We start from the raw sequence: 17,298 nt of genomic DNA on the forward strand, positions 1-17,298 counted from the left end.
TGCAGTTCGAAGGACATGTGAGTCCTGATTCCAAAAACGCACAGCGTTGCCAGATCGGACCAGAAATAGAGTTTCTAGAGCCTGTATCTCGGCCGTTTGTGGCCCGATCTGGCAACGCTGTACATTTTCGGAATCAGCGCCCCAAAATTAGTCGAAATGCATCCAAAGATCGCCGAAATCGGACAATCAATTTTTCAGCAAAAATCGGAAAAAAACGTGATGTAACCCCTTTCCATTTTTTCGAAAATCGGGTCGAAAATGAGTTGTTCGATATCGAAAAACTAATGATGCAGTTCGAAGGACATGTGAGTCCTGATTCCAAAAACGCACAGCATTGCCAGATCGGACCAGAAATAGAGTTTGTAGAGCCTGTATCTCGGCCGTTTGTGGCCCGATCTGGCAACGCTGTACATTTTCGGAATCAGCGCCCCAAAATTAGTCGAAATGCATCCAAAGATCGCCGAAATCGGACAATCAATTTTTCAGCAAAAATCGGAAAAAAACGTGATGTAACCCCTTTCCATTTTTTCGAAAATCGGGTCGAAAATGAGTTGTTCGATATCGAAAAACTAATGATACAGTTCGAAGGACATGTGAGTCCTGATTCCAAAAATGCACAGCGTTGCCAGATCTGGCCACAAATGCCCGAGATATACGCTCTAGAAGCTCCATTTCTGCAAAGTGGTGCAATACCTAGATTACCAAGAAATTACATAGATATTTGCAAATAAGGGGTAAAAAATGATTTCGTTTTTAATTATTATTTATATATTTTATGTTTTATTATAATTGATATTCAAATTTTTATTTTCTTTGCAGTTGTCAACGAAATCGACGACTCCATCGACGATTTGCAGGTGGAAACCGGACCTATGCTGATGGTAGACTGATGAATGACGGACTGGATGATTATGAGCAACTCCTGAGGGATCAAGATCAGTTTCTTCGACACAGGATCATCGCCCACAACCCAAGGATGATCTTCAGTTATGTGCGTCGGAACCTGTAACCCGCCTGTATGGATTAGATATAGTAGATATTGATTAGTTATAGTCTAGTATAGTCTATCAGCCTGTATGATATGTATTAAATTGAATAAAAACTTGAAAAATGTACTTTTTATTAAAAGGGGGGTACCAAATAAATCATATATTTCCAAATTTAACAACATTGCAGAATTTTCAAAAGTTTTTCCGCATTTTTTTCTATTTTCCTAGATGTTTCTAAAATTTTCTGTATTTTTTTTAAATTTTTTAAATATTCCAGAGTTTTTCCAATTTTTTTAGAGCTTTTCCTGAATTTTCTTGAATTTTCCTGAATTTTCAATAATTTTTTTATTTTCTGAATGACTTGCACATTTTTGGAGCCTTTTGAAAAAGTCCATTGTGGCCAGGTGTACCAGACCTGGAGTACCAGGCGAACAGAAACGCCTAGTAGGTGGACGAATTTTTTAAATTTTTATTAGCCAAGACACAAACCATCTCATCCAAGACACAAACCTGTGTCAAAGATCCTGGTCGATTTAGCCAAGACACCACCCAGTTGTGACGTCACGCATCAAAGCTCAAGCTGTGACGTCACGGCCTTAAGTGGCCGAAAATTTCCTAAGTTTTGGCCGCTACCAGGCTCGAAGTACTAGGCGAACAGAAACGACTAGTAGGTGGATTCGATTTTTTGAAACAGTTTTTTGTGAATATCTCGGCCATTTCGCATCCAATCCAGGATTGCGATGGGTCATAAAATGCGCAAAAAAAAGGCGCATCGACTGGCAAACAGAACCATTTAAAATGTCAAAGGGAACACCAAAGGGAAATTAAATTACCGGGACACGTCAGTTTTTATAATTTGGAATGTGAATATCTCGGCAGTTTCAAGGCCGATCTGAAAATGGGCTACAATTTTGGAATCAGGACTTTCATATCCTTCGATCTGCATCAAAGGATTTCGGAAATCGAACAGCTGTGTGCTGAGTGGCAGCAGAATTTTCGGATGGGAAATTTATCAGAATGTGTGACGTGGTCTACGATTTCGGAGGAATCCTGTGATGCAGTCCGAAGGATATTGCAGTCCTGATCCAGGATCAGTACTTCGTTTCCAGATCGGTTGCGAAATGGCCGAGATATAAATACTTGATATTAAATGTTTATTCTTTTTGGCCAAATTTGTTTCCCACTCGGTGTTAACTTGGCCAACACCAGATCTTGTTAGCGTCATAGATGGGCCGTATTTTTGCGCATTTTTTGAGCTATCACGATCCGGGCTTAGACGCAAGATGGCCGAGATATTCACAAAAAACATTTTCAAAAAATCAAATCCACCTACTAGTCGTTTCTGTTCGCCTAGTACTTCGAGCCTGGTAGCGGGCGAAATTTGAAAATTTTTCAGCCACTTTAAGCCGTGACGTCACGGATTTGGGTTCCACCTGTGACGTCATCACTCCGTGACCGGACCCGAGACACAAACCATTGCAGCTAAGGCACAAACCTGTATCCAAGACACACCCCATTGTAGCCAGGACACTTTTGAGTGGTGACGTCACGATCAGAGTGACGTCACGACCTCAAGTGGCTGAAAAATTTTCAATTTTCGGCCGCTACCAGGCTCGAAGTACTAGGCGAACAGAAACGACTAGTAGGTGGATTTGATTTTTCGAAAATGATTTTTGTGAATATCTCGGCCATTTCGCATCCAAGCCAGGATCGCGATATGTCATAAAATGCGCAAAAATACGGTCCATCTATGAGGCTAACAAGATCTGGCCTTGGCCAAGTTGACACCGAGTGGTAAACAAATTTGGCCAAAAAGAATAAAAATTTAATTGCAAGTGTTTATATCTCGGCCATTTCGCAACCGATCTGGAATCGAAGTAATGATCCTAGATCAGGACTGCAATATCCTTCGGACTGCATCACAGGATTCCTCTGAAATCGTAGGCCACGTCACTCATCGTGATGAATTTCCTTAGTTAAAATTCAGCTGCCGCTCAGCCCTAAGATGTTAGATTTCCGAAATCCTTTGATGCAGATCGAAGGATATTAAGATCCTGGTTCCAAAAGTGTAGTCCATTTTCTGATCGGCTTTGAAACTGCCAAGATATTCACATTCCAAATTATAAAAAATGACGTGGCCCAGTAATTTAATTTCCCTTTGGTGTTTCCTGTGATATTTTAAATGGTTCTGTTTGCCGGTCGATGCGCCTTATTTTTGCGCATTTTATGACCTATCATAATCCTGGATTGGATGCGAAATGGCCGAGATATTCACAAAAAACTGTTTCAAAAAATCGAATCCACCTACTAGTCGTTTCTGTTCGCCTAGTACTTCGAGCCTGGTAGCGGCCAAAACTTAAGAAATTTTCGAAGGCGCAAAAAAAACTGCAAGTCATTGCAAAAAATAAAACATTATGGAAAATTCAGGAAAAACTCTACAAAATTGAAAAAACTCTGAAATATTTAAAAAATTTAAAAAAAATACCGAAAATTTTAGAAAATTCTAGGAAAATAGGAAAAAATGCGGAAAAACTCGTGAAAATTCTGGAAAATTGTTAAATTTGTAAAAATGCGAGTTATTTGGTACCCCCCTTTAAAGAGACATAAAGCAAAAAACATAAAGTATATTAATAATAACAAATAAATTGGTAGGATGGCCTACCTTATAAAGGAAACATTTTCAAGGAGTACAGTATGCCCTGGCATTTGGTAATTACTCCAATTCAAGTACCATATAAAAAAAAAAAACAACAACATCTGTCGCTTTTTGGCGAATGAAAACGAGTTCTTTGGGCCATGATTGGCTTGGTTTCGGCCCAGAACCGATTGACGTTTATTGGATGTTGGTACGTCTTGTCTCGTCTCGGTTTGTTTCGTTTCGTGCTCTTAAATTATGAAGGTTCCTGTTTCTTGGATATGGCCAAAATGACTTTTGGCCAACACATGCGTGTGTCCTGCTCCAGATGGCTACTAGTTAACCATCGCTTCTGGCCACCATCCACCGCTCCACAACAAAGGGGCGATCGATTGCCCCAATCATAATCATTTTTTATGAACTAAAGTTTTCAAAAAAAAAAACATCCAAAAATTAGTTGTTGATGAAAACAATTGTAATATAAATCCATAAGATTTTTTTAAAATGGGATTTCCACACGCAATATTTTAACTAATTGGCAAAGATTCTTTTGTTAAAAAAATAAATAAATAAATAAACATTCCACAATCTTTCCCAGCTGATCAAATTAAGATACAAATCAGTATTCCCCTATAACTCGATCATTAAAACTTCTGCCAGGACTTATCCTTATTATCTTCCTTGACTTTGAAGAAAACATGATAATCAAGATGTTGGGATATAATTTCCCAAATCGGAGGGAAAAAAAGAACACTCTCGTAATCCCCGGGTCTTAGTAACCACAAGCTGTAAGGGATTTCTAATCCATGGCACTTTGGGGTGTGTTTTTCCCCCTTGAATATACCACCTTTCTCTCTACTTGAATCCCGATTAGTTCTATTCTTATACTTTTATGTATTTATTTATTTTTATTTTTTTTTTTTTTTGCTTTTTTCGACAGCTGTTTCGAGTGGGCCAAAAACCAAAACAAATAGCCGGGCTTGTTTGGCAAGACACGAGTCAAGATGGTTTAGAATGATGGGCGAAACCCCCGAGAATTCGGAAGAGTGAGAGTTTTCACTTCAAAGCAACAGATGGACGGGGCGGGGGACAATCGATCAAAAAACTCAACAGCAACAGATCGATCATATCAGCATATAAAACACTCTAAAAAAAATAGTGCTTAATTTGCAAGGAATTCTTTTCAAAAAAAATCTTTAAAAATTTTAAAAAGATTATAAACCAAAAGAAATTATATGGAAATGGTTGTTAAATATTTTTGAACATAATATTCCTCAAGTTCTATTATTTCTTTTGTTTTAAAATGTAATTTAATGTAATTTAAATTAAATAAAAATACCTACCAAGAATCTGCTTTATTTTCTTGAAGTGTCCTGTGTTTTTGCAACCACACCACAACCAAATGTGAAAAGGATGAGTTTTAAATGTGCAGAGATCCTGAGTACCTGAAGAACACCCATTCTACCTGGGGTGTCGCCTTACTTAAGTTGTCAACAACTGGATTTTTTTCCTTCTCATTTTGTTTTTGGTTTTGCGACATCGAGAAAACCCAATCCAGGTCCAATACAAATCCAGGTCCAAAACTGCGGTCAGCGGGTTCAGCCAAGTGTGATCGTAATTAGCCCTGCCAAGGAGCGACGGGAGATCAGAGCCTTACAAGATGACCAACCAAAGCTGCTGTAATCTTTGGCCGCATCTGCATACACTGAAGTGAAAAATAAGAAGAAAATTTAGTATTTAGTTTTAGATTTTAAATATAACATGATTAATTATTAAAATATTTTGTAGAAGCACCTTTCTTGCCTTCTTTGCTTGGCAACTTGTCTCGTAAACTAAATTAAAATATAAATAAAAACCAGAAGACAAACTCTGTTGCAATTGTCGGTCATTAGCACGCTGATCTTTGTGGGCCGACTTGTAACTTGACCTCTCCTTTCTATATTTTCTATATGTGGCCCCCCCTCATACTCATAAAGCTGCCCCCTTAAGGGGAGCACAGTTCAGACTTTCTTTTTTTTTTGTATTTTTTTGTATTTTTTCGTCGTTGCGTTGGTAAGTAGTGTCTGCTTTATTAGTTTATTTTTTTTTTTGTTTTTTCTGTATTTTTTGGTAGAACCTGCGTTGGGCTTGGGTGGCATTTATAGAATGTATCTGAGAGATACATTATGTGTGTGTTTTTTATTTTTTTTTCTTCTCCCCCCTCAGTTGCCTGTCGTGCCGTGGCTGCTTTTGTTAATTGAGTGATGTGCTGTGGCAAACTGGCAATGACAATGGCCCAAACTTGTCAACCCGCCCTCCCACCTCTAACCCCGCCCTCCCCCCTCTTTACCTTTAGGCGATAGTGATAATGATGATTAAATTTACCGTACATTGCCAAGCACAAGAAGCAGTCACAAAAACCAAAAAAAAATAAAAAGTGTCGCAGTCACAAGTCATTGAACCTGTTGCGGCAAATTATTGAAATATTGAAAAAAAAAAAAAAAACTAGAAATTCTTGTGGGAGTGGGGTACTATAAGAAGGGTGGGGGATGGGGTAGAACTCGTACATCCAATACTTATACAATACCCACCTAAAGAATGTCTTTTATCATTTTTCCGGCCCTTGGTTTTGGTTTCTTTTTTTTTTTATTTTTTATTGGGTTTTCCAATTTTGGTTCTTCTCGTGAGAGTGTGTGTGGTGGGTGTGCGAGTGTGTGTGACACAAAAATCAACTGATTGCTAACCAGGCCAAAATAAACTAAAGCAGAGTGCCGCCAGGAAAGACGTTGGGAAAACAAATCGATAAGCAATAAGTTAAATGATCCATGAATAAAGTGAGTTTGGGAAGTGACTTATAAAATAGTACAGACTTTACTATATTTTTGGAAATAAAAAATAAATAATAGTTATATTTTGTATAAATTAAATGAAATTTTAAAATAAATTTCTCTAAAAAAAAATAATAGAAAAATGTTGTATAAATTTGTCATTTTCCGGAAAACCTTTCCCTCCTCAAAGAAGTATCTTTTGTGCTGTCAGTTGAGAGATACAGATACTTTCGAGTATCTTTAGCCGCGTTTGACAATACTTGGCACGACTCTCCCTTTCGCCAGTGTGTTGATGGATGAATTGTTGGTAAGAAGACGGGGCCAAAACTGCCAAAAAGCCCACAAAAGAGTGGGCGTTGCGCCATATAGTTATAGATATTATATATAGTTTCCATTTTCGCTTTCATTTCGCTTGTCAATCCATTTAGTTTTTTGACTAATTCCTTTGCAGGTCAAAGACCTCTTGATGAGCCAAAAAAAATATATAAATGGGGGAAAGGGTGGACACTTCCACTTTGAATAATTAGCCAAAAAAAAAAAAAAAGTATAAGTGTCTAAAAATTAAAGAACAAATAACCATTTTAGAGGGAAGTATGCATTTTCGCCAATTAAGTGGCAATCAGGCGATATATTTCCCAACACAGCACTGAATTTATGTGCGAGTTATATTCCCTTTGCGTGTTAAAATTAAAAACTCGTAAAATAGTCGTATCAGAAACAAACGTAAATTGCAGCATAACAAGAATTTTACGATTCATAAAAACTATCAGCCAGGGGGGCTGGCTGGCTGTCTGGCTGGCGAGAGGAGGGTAGGGTGGGAGGGCTACGGAAGGCGCAACTGCATCCATTAGGGTAATTATGCAATGCAGGGAGTACAGTGCGCGTCATAACGAAAATAACTTTAATTGGGGAGGGTGTAGAGAAGTGGGAGTAGAGGGAGTAGGCTATTGGAATTATTTTCTAAATTAATAATTCTTGCCGGAATTTTATGTATTTTTAATTTTTTATGGTTCTTATATAAAATAATAATATTAATAGATAGTGATAGAAAATAATATGAATACAAGGAATAATTTTATTTAATATAAAGATGTAAAGAAATGTATATTTTCTATTCAAAATATTTAAACTAGATAGCCAAGTGGAGAAATTTAATCCAAGAAATTAATAAAAATAAAAATAAAATAAAAAATAATACAAATTTAGATTATAGTTAAATAAATGAATAAATATAATAAATAAATATTAGAAAATAACTATTTATAAATACTTTTATCCTTGATATCCTTTTTGGTAACAAATCGTGCCAGACAAACATACGCATGTGAAACGCACTGTCGCCGACCCCTAGACAACTCCTGGCCAATGTTGGTCCATTTAAGCAAAAACAACAACAACCATGTAGAATAAATAGCCAACACCAGCGTTTTTCCAAAAAATGCGGGATGGCCGAAAAATATGACGAGGGGTTGGAGTTGGCAGGACTACTAGTCCCAGGGGTTACTTCCCAAAAACAGTCCAAAAACAAGAAGGAAAAAAAATATATGTATATACATATATGTATAAAAACAGGGATATTTGCCGAAAGCCCCTATGGCGAATCTTTCCAAACTGACTAAATGACAGAATGACTAAATGAATGAATGAATGAATGACGGAATGTTTGACTTTCTTTTGGGATGCATGTTTGCCTTTTTCATTTTCCCATTTGTTGTGCGGTGTTTTCTGGCTTTCGGGTTAAACATTTCGTGACCTGCATTTTTGTTTTTCGAAATAAATTGGTCTCCGGGCCTCGGCCTGGGTCTGGGCCTGGGCCCTGGGCCCGGGTCTGGGCCTCCTTGGCATATGGCAAGCATGTGGCGCACGTACAACACTTCACTCCTTTCAATTATGTGCGAAAGCAGCAGCAGAAGCAGAAGAGGCAGCAGCAACATCAACAGGAACAACAACAACTTGCAACATAAACAAGCAGCAACAACAAACAGTAACAACATACAACAAAAGTCATGAAATTGCTCTGAATACTTTTTTTTATTTTTTTAACCAAATATGCAAACTATCTCTCTAGGATATGGTTATATTTTAGGAATTAATAATAAATATAGTACGTATTTATTTAAGAATAAATTCTGAGCAAAATAAATCCCATGAATAATAGATTTTCTCAAAACTAATGCGATAAGTTTACATTCTACGTCTAATATATAAAATAAACCGCAAAATTTCCGTCTAAAAAGAACCCAGATGATTTTTTTTTATTATCAAATAGTTACTAGAAAAAAAAATATAACCGTATGGGACAATATTTTTTTTCTCGATTAATTTGTGGCCTGAGAACGTCTTTGGGTTTTAGTCTCTAGGCTGTTTATTTGCAACTCTTTGATTGATGATTAATCCAGACTTTGACCTTTGACATTGACAGGCCCTGAGAACGCGAATGAGAATCAGAATGAGAACTCAAATGGAAATCCAAATGAGTGCTGGCTGGGCTCGGTGGCTCTGTGTGGGCTGGCTTTGTTGTACTTTTAGTATTTATTTTTCTTCGGCTTCTTAAGCTGAGAACTCAACACTCGGCTATCGAGTGGAATTATACACTAAAGAGGAGTCTTTGGATTTTTTAAAAAATAATAATCCATAAGTAAAATATATATAATTATTAAAAAACTAAAAACCAAACAAAGATCTCCCACTTTAAAGTAACAACTATTTCTTTAAAAAGTTATAAAATAAATAAGATTACCTCATTAATGAAAAAATAAATAATCTAATAACCCCCATAGTTTAGATACAAAAACTAACCTTATCGAAATTCTTTTCCAAAAATTCCACCAATATTTTGTCGTAATCTCGAAACCCAAAAAGTAAAGCCCTACCCGAAAATAGAGTATTTCCGATTCCATAGCTTTAAGGGACTTTGGTTCTCTGTACTTTTTAATTGTAATTGCAAATATGAACGGAAACGACTGCTTTGAATGGATAACAGACTTTGGCGACCGCAGAGGGTGACCCTCGCAAAAAAAAAAATAAATAAAACCAAAAACAAGAAAAAAAAGTTATATAAAAAAATGTTGGGGTCTTTTGTGGAGGGTGGTCATTGGAAATCGGAAATCGGGGTTACGAACCCTTGTTTGTTTTTCCTCTTTTTTTTTTCCAACTAACCATATATATTCCCTTGGGGAGGAATATACCCCTTGTACTTATCGATAAGGTCTTCCTTTTAGATTAGAATTATTTCATTTGCATTTGGCTTCTTAAGGAATTCCATTCCCTTGAGCTTTTGGTTTCGAATTCAAGTTGCATTAAAGTTTAAAAATAAAAAAAAATTATTTTCAAAAAATATATGAAACAATGGAAGGCCGGATATAACCAATATCCGCCGGAATATAAACGATAATATTTGTTGCTTTTATTTTAGTTCTTTCTTCACTAAGTAACGATATTAATTTTATTCATTTAATTTAAAACTTTAAGAGTAAAACCCAACAAAAAATAATCAAATCCAATCAAAAACCATAAAATTGTAGGCATATTTTTCAAGACCAAACCATTAAACTTCTTTTCAAACAATTTTGACTTTGATCGTAAAAAAGCAAATGCGTTTGAAAGACTCGTAATTTTCAAACAAAGCTAACCTTCAAATATAAAACTAGAAACTACATAAAAAAGAATTATAAGTTTTAAATGTATGCAGAGTATTTTTTTTTTGCATACTTCTTATAGTGTTTTTTCTCATTTGTTTGTTTAGTTTGTTTGAGAGCAAACATTACGACAAAAAAAAAGCGGTTGCTTCATAATTAGTTGCTGTTAAATGTAGAGGTGGGCATGGGCTCGTGTTTTCGTCGTGGCACGCGTGCGCACGCGTGGCCTCGCGTGTTCGTGTTGAAAAGTAAAATTTAACACGCGTGCGTGCGTTTTCGTGCCGACCTTCCAAAACACGAAGCATTAAAAATTTCGAGAAAAAAAATTTTTTTTGTAATGTAAATATTATTTTTCGTGTTGGGCCGTGTTGGCAAAATTTTTGGCCGTGCGTGTGCGTGCGTGCTAAAAAAACTAAGCTGTCGTGTCGTGTTGGGCCGTGTCGAAAAATTCAGCCCATGCCCACCTCTAGTTAAATGATCGAAAAAATCTTGGCAATGACTGGCCAAATATTGGACACCATGAGCCGGAGATCAAAGTATACAAACTCACCGTATTTTCAATATATATGGACGGTATAGAACTTTGCAGGGAAATGACATCGGAATTTTTTGTTCAAGTCCTAAGTAGTTTGTCACTTCAAGTTGAGGGCCCCAGTAACTTTTCAGCTTATAGGTTGCTTATTTGACAGAAATAGATTTGTTGCGTTTAAGAGATGCTTCCAGAAAAAACCTATAAAAAAAATGTAAATAAATAAAATATACTATTTAATATTTTTTATACCCTTGCAGAGGGTATTATAATTTTGGTCAAAAGTGTGCAACGCAGTGAAGGAGACATCTCCGACCCTATAAAGTATATATATTCTTGATCAGGATCACCTCCTGAGTCGATATGAGCATGTCCGTCTGTCCGTCTGTCCGTCGGTCCGTCTGTCCGTCTGTCCGTCTGTCCGTCTGTCTGTTTCTACGCAAACTAGTCTCTCAGTTTTAAAGCTATCGAGTTGAAACTTTGCACACACCCTTCTTTCCTTTGCAGGCAGTATATAAGTCGGAACGGCCGGGATCGGTCGACTATATCCTATAGCTGCCATATAACTGATTGATCGGAAATGCCATAACTTTGGTGTTTTTTAAGTTAGAGGGTTGGGAGTTTCTACACATGTTATATTTGACCAAAATATCTTATGTACAAAATTTCGTAAGGATCGGCCGACTATATCCTATAGCTGTCATAGAACGATCGAAATTGGCATAACTTTGGTGTTTTTTAAGTTAGATAGATGGGATTTGGTACAGATTCAATTTTGGGAAAAAAAATCTGATTTGTCGAATTTCATAAGGATCGGCCAACTATATCCTATAGCTGTCATATAACTGATTGATCGGAAATGCTATAACTTCGTTGTTTTTCAAGTTAAAAGCATGGGAGTTTCAATGGATTCCTCTTTTGGCAAAATAATTCGATATGCCAAATTTCATAAGGATCGGCCGACTATATACGATCTTTTATATATCTAATAATATAAGATGCGTGGCGCCACCTAGCGGACTGCGACTCAACTGCAAGGGTATATCAACTTCGGCTCCGCCCGAAGTTAGCTTTCCTTTCTTGTTTTAATATCTCATTTCCCATTCCTTTAAACGGAAATCATAATTATACAAAATGAAACCCCGAAATTCCCCTTGACTTGTCTTGTCATTAGGTTTATAATGAATCTGTAAATAAAACATGGCATCTGGATTCCAAAAACTAAAAATCCAAAAATCTAAAAATCTAAAAATCCAAAAATCCACAAACCCAAATAGAATGGAAACAACCTTGCCCAAAAATCAGCTGGCTCTGTTCCCAAATAAAACTGAAAAATGCATGTCAGATGCGTTTTTCGAATATAAATATTTGGAAAATCGAAAGCAAATGAAAATGCTGCAGTCATGGAAATTTTTTGGATCAAGCATGTACTATAAGGTGAAGTCTATTTGAAATAATGTCTACATACGTGTTATAAATACACAACAAAATTGGCATTTATGGCCGCCAAATTGGGAACAGAAAAAAAAAATCCTCTTAATTAGGTTTCGTTTTTGTTTTAATTTACAAAAATGTTCTTGTTTTTTTTTTTTTTTATACGCTGTTGTAGATTTATTTTTTTTTTTGTGTTGAGCGCGCAGTTCAATGATCTTTTGCGTATCTTTTTTTGTATCTGTATCTGTGCGGCTACTAAATATTATTATTGGCAGTTCTACGAAATGTGGAATTAACTCATTCATTAAATTTATACAAAAAAAACGCTAAAACACTAAAACACAGAAATAAAGTAAAGGCGAGAGAGAAGATGAAGAAGACAAACTTTAAGATATTGTATCTGAAAGATGCCCAAGCATAACGCTCATAATGAAACGAAACCTGCAAACCCGAAACAAAACGAGCCACCAAATAAAATAACCAAAAAAAAAAAAAATCAACCAACCAACCAAAAAAAAAAAAAAATACAAAAAACAAGAACAAAAAAAAATAATAAATAAATAAAATAAAACGAAGACGACAACGAACCCCGAGCCTCGTATTAATTGTCGGCTAAATTCTGTTTGAACACCAGATTTTCGGATCCGATCGGATCGGATCGGTTCGGATCGAAGAACAGGTACCACAACAACAAAAAGATATTGAAAAGAAATAGAAACAATACCACTAACAACAACAACAATAAAATAAAGAAACAAAAACTATAACTAAGGGAGAGAAAAAAAAAAAGAGGCCGCTTAAGGTCGCCTAATGAAACATTCTAATAGATGCAAAGACTTTAGGAGGGATAGTAGCTGGGATATCATAGATATCATAGCCAGGCACTGAGAGAAAAATAATAGGAATAGATCATAAAAGTAGTAAGTATTTTATTTGTTTTTTAAAGAAAAAAAATACTCAAATCTAAAATAGTTTCTTTACAGACTTATACAATATTAAATAAAAATAGTTAATTTCAAATTTGAAACCAAAGTTTCTTACAGTGTATATTCCCCTTATAGGCCGACTTCTTGGCAACAGGTACACTGGCATCCCCCATCCCCAACTCGGCCCATAAAAAACAAAATGTATAAAAAATTCAACATCCAATCTCCATCTCATGCTCCGACTTTTGCCTGTCTTTGGTTTTTTTTTTTTTTTGTTTTTTTTTTTTAGGATGAGAAGGGGGTTTCGTCATTTAAATAAAACTTAGATTAGTGTCGTTTAGCAATTTGGAATTTTCTCGGCATTTCTGGTATTTCTCTCTCTTCACTCTTCACTCTTAAATAATTTCGAACGCTTTGCGCGTGCTAAACTGGACTGAATGGAAACGTGAAGGAAAAAATGGGGAAAAGAATAATTATTCAAATGGTATTATTCATGAACTATCTGGTTATCGCGGACCATACATATACATATATAATTTTAACTTCTGAATCATACTTTTATCGCAACTGGAACAGTTCACGCAATTTTTTAGTTTTTCAACTTAAGGTTTAATATTTTGTTTATTTAAGATCAATTCTTTTGTTTTTAATTGTGAAATTTTGTTTAATCAGAGCCATAATCAGAGAGTGTGGAAATGGGGAATTAAGACCATTTTAGGATTAAATTTTAAAGTATATTTTACGTTTTATTTTTGGCAAAAGATTATGCTTCTAAGAACTAGAAATGTTTAGTTTCAATGCAATACTTAGACGTCATAAAAAATGCCTCGAATGCTGGATCTTTGAGACATCCACGCCTCTAATAATACGCCTTGACATTTGACTGGCAAAAGTCATAAAATTAATCAAGAACTTGGAACTATAGAGTAGTATAATGTTATCTGCCGTCCCCTCAAGGGGAATTAACAGCAGTTCAATGAATTCACTTTTGGAGTGACGACGAAACTATATATGTACATATATATATTAATAGTATATAAAAAAAAATATGTATTCGTGGGGCACTTTTAATTTTTTATGATTTTTATTACATTTTCAACGATAGTTTAAACCGAGGCGAGGTCAAGCACGGCCATAGAATTGCACGATTATGCGTATATAGATTAGATTAGGAACTTGAAGCTATGACGGAACTCTCTCTATATATGTTTCTATGTATTATAGTTCTATAGTTCGGGGGGTATGGGCACCATGGACGGCGTCCAACACCCCACTCGACACTCACGCGTCCGATTTCTTATAATCACATGCCCCCAAAAACAATTTCTGAGGAAGTCCAACTATTTAAGTTTCACATTTAACATTAATTTTACATCATAGTACGATTAAACTTATCTCAAGAAAGAATTAACGGGAACTTTCCATTATTTTATACAGTTTTGGGTTTATTAAATAATTAAAAAACTAGAGATATAGCAGAAAAGTGATTATTTTTAATGAAAATAAAGATAGTTTAGTTTAGATAGGTTTCATAAATCTTAAATAATTTTTAGAAAATATCTAGGCTAGAAATTATAATTAAAAGTTAAGATATAAGATCTATAAAAATTAAATAAAATACAACAAGCTTCCAAAATAATTATAAAAATATTTTAAAAACCATAATTACAAAGTATTAGTAATTTAAACTAAAATAAATACAACCACCTGTTGGCTCTAGTCAACCCCCCAGTCCCCCTTCAAAATAGAAGAAAAAAAAACCACGTAACCCCAGTCGAGAAACCAAGGGCTTAAAACCCAATTTATCATGATCGTGGGCAAAAAAAAAACAAAAAAAAAACTACCAAACTATCCGACCGAAGAAAGAAAGAACCCGATCGGAAATAGACTTTCGAGGGGGCGGAAGAGGCCGGGGCGTGGTCCCTAGAAATAGGCCTAGCAACCTAGAAGCACCTCACAAATTTCGTTTATTTCGATTCTTTTTTTTTTATGGCGGTAGGCTTTGACTCTTAAGACCAGCGTCGCCATTGATATCGATATGCAATCTTAATGGCGCACACAAATCAATCATAAAACAAAAAAAATATTAAACGACAAAAAGAAATATACACAGAAAAGCGATGACATAGGAAAGAGTTTTCCAAAATTCAATTGTTAAAGTCTAAAGTGTCAGGGACCTCCGGGAAATGTTTTATGATCTGTGGGTGAGATCGAATATGGGAATGCTCTTTTTTTTTATAATTTTTATATTTTATTTTAAAAATATTTTTCAGCCAATTAGGTAACTGTTAGGTAAGATACTTTTAGACATTTCAAAGATAGAATAGTTGGAAAAAATGTATAAAATAGTCAACACTATTTCCTTTGATATTCAACTATTTGATTTATAATTCGAAACTCTCAATCACTTTTCCCCTGTCAGCTAGAAAAATTCTCAATTTCGACAGTGTTTATTTTGTTACGATTCGCTGACGAAGCCATCGAGTTTATAGAGCTAATATTTAATGAATTTAACTAAAAAAAAATGTGTATATAACAGTGTGTGTGTGGGGTTTCGGGGTTTATTGCTTTCTTGATCTTTTTTTTTCTCTACCATTTTTTTTTTTATAAATATTTCTTCGTACTTTTTTTTTTTTATCAATTTCTGTTTACACACATTTCCAGTGTTTGCATTTTCTTGGATACGTTTGGTTGTCATCGCACTTGTGTAATCATCATCACGACTGTCATCACCGATAGATAAAATAGAAAAAGTAAGAGAGCAATAGAAACGGAGGTGGAAAATAACAGGAATGTATCTGGCATTGCACTTTGTTTGTTATCCATTTGGAATGCTAATCCATTCGACAAATGCCCGGCAGATGCCACAACACTTCCCTCGATTTGCAGCAGCCACCTCCGGTCGCCTCTGGGGCGAAGTGTGATCAAGAAATTAGAGCAGCCCCACACACACACCTATCTACATACCTCTCACACAGCAGACACTTTCTGAGGTGTATCTATGAGATACAGCTCCCCCCCGAAGGCCTATCTGACAGATAACAGACTTTTTCTCTCGTTGCATGTATTTTTTTTTTACATTTTTTGTCTTGGAATGGAATTTCCACAAGACTATTTTATGTGGTATCAGCTGTATGAAGCTTTTAAAAATTTATAAATATATATAATGCGGATTTTTGGAATAAAAAAAATAAGATTAAATAATTATTTTATATTTCTAAGCAATTGAATAAATTTTAAAACTTCAATTTTCATTTTATTTATATATTTTGTTTTTGCCTATCTGATATCTTGGAAATGCAGGTAAGGCAACATAGATACAGATACATATCAGTGACACTTATGCAGTTGTGTGTTTGTTTTTGTTTGTTTGTATTTGAATTTGTGTTTGGGTTTGTGTTTGTCCAGATATGCTCTGTTATCGTTGGTGTGTTTGTGTATTTGTTTCGTTTTCTTTGCTCACAAAATTCTCACGTCTGTCAAATAAAACTAAAACGCAACCGAAGACGCCCAGCGATCATCATGATAATGATCATGATAATGCACAAGAAACCCCAGGAGAGGGGGGCGGTGAGGGGGAAGACTGGGGCGGAGATGGAGCTATTTGATACTCCCCAACACATCCAAGATTTTCATTTTTTTTTTTTGGCCTTATAGATTTGGGTGACAATGCACTGGCAGAAAACTGGGAGAGTTACAGGTGGAATTTCGAAATATTAAAAACTATTTTATTTTCAAAAAATAAATAGAAAAATATGGAAAACATTTTTAAAGAGCTTACTAGATAGTCTCAGTGAGAAGCGAGGAGAAGAGCTCTCAAATTTATTGAATCTTTTAGTATTTTAGAGATAATAGAGTAGTAGAAAATTGAAAGAGAAAATGTTAGTAAAAACTAGAGCTCCTAGTAGAATAGAGTTTCCCATTTTCTATGATATACTACACTGTAATAAAATACAGATACCCTCTTAGAGTGAATGATAAAACCAAGTCATCTAAACTGCCTTTTATTTTCTTGTTTACTTGTTACATATATTACCAGTACCAGTACCATTACCAAAAAGACGAAATGAAAGTGATATGCAAATGTTGACTGTGGCACAATTTTCTGGGAGAGCACGAGACCCTCATCTCACAATCATTATCATTATCATTATCATTATCATTATCATTATCATCTTCATAGTCATAGTCATCGTCATCATGAGTCCATCAGTCCACAGTCCTCAGTCGTCAGTATGATAATGATAAATAGTATCTGGCTAGATGAGAGGTATGTGTACTTAGGTAATAGCTGTGGTAATCACTACAGCAAACTCCAAAGATGCTGCTGTTTGCATTCT

At 35.4% G+C, this 17,298-nt stretch overlaps 1 long non-coding RNA gene across 1 annotated transcript in view; it reads right to left on the bottom strand.

Annotated features, from left to right (window-relative positions):
- Positions 1 to 745: 745 nt before the first annotated feature.
- Positions 746 to 17,298, bottom strand: part of LOC26514162 — a 36,058-nt gene continuing 19,505 nt past the window's right edge. The window contains exons 4-7 of the long non-coding RNA XR_006507727.1: positions 10,620 to 10,799; positions 4,968 to 5,329; positions 3,652 to 4,045; positions 746 to 1,014 (exon numbers count right to left, since the gene is read on the bottom strand). This is a non-coding gene — a long non-coding RNA (uncharacterized LOC26514162). The remainder of the gene's footprint in view (positions 1,015 to 3,651; positions 4,046 to 4,967; positions 5,330 to 10,619; positions 10,800 to 17,298) is intronic.

Source organism: Drosophila ananassae, chromosome XR (genome assembly GCF_017639315.1).
Source record: "Drosophila ananassae strain 14024-0371.13 chromosome XR, ASM1763931v2, whole genome shotgun sequence".
NCBI classification, from domain to species: domain Eukaryota; kingdom Metazoa; phylum Arthropoda; class Insecta; order Diptera; family Drosophilidae; genus Drosophila; species Drosophila ananassae.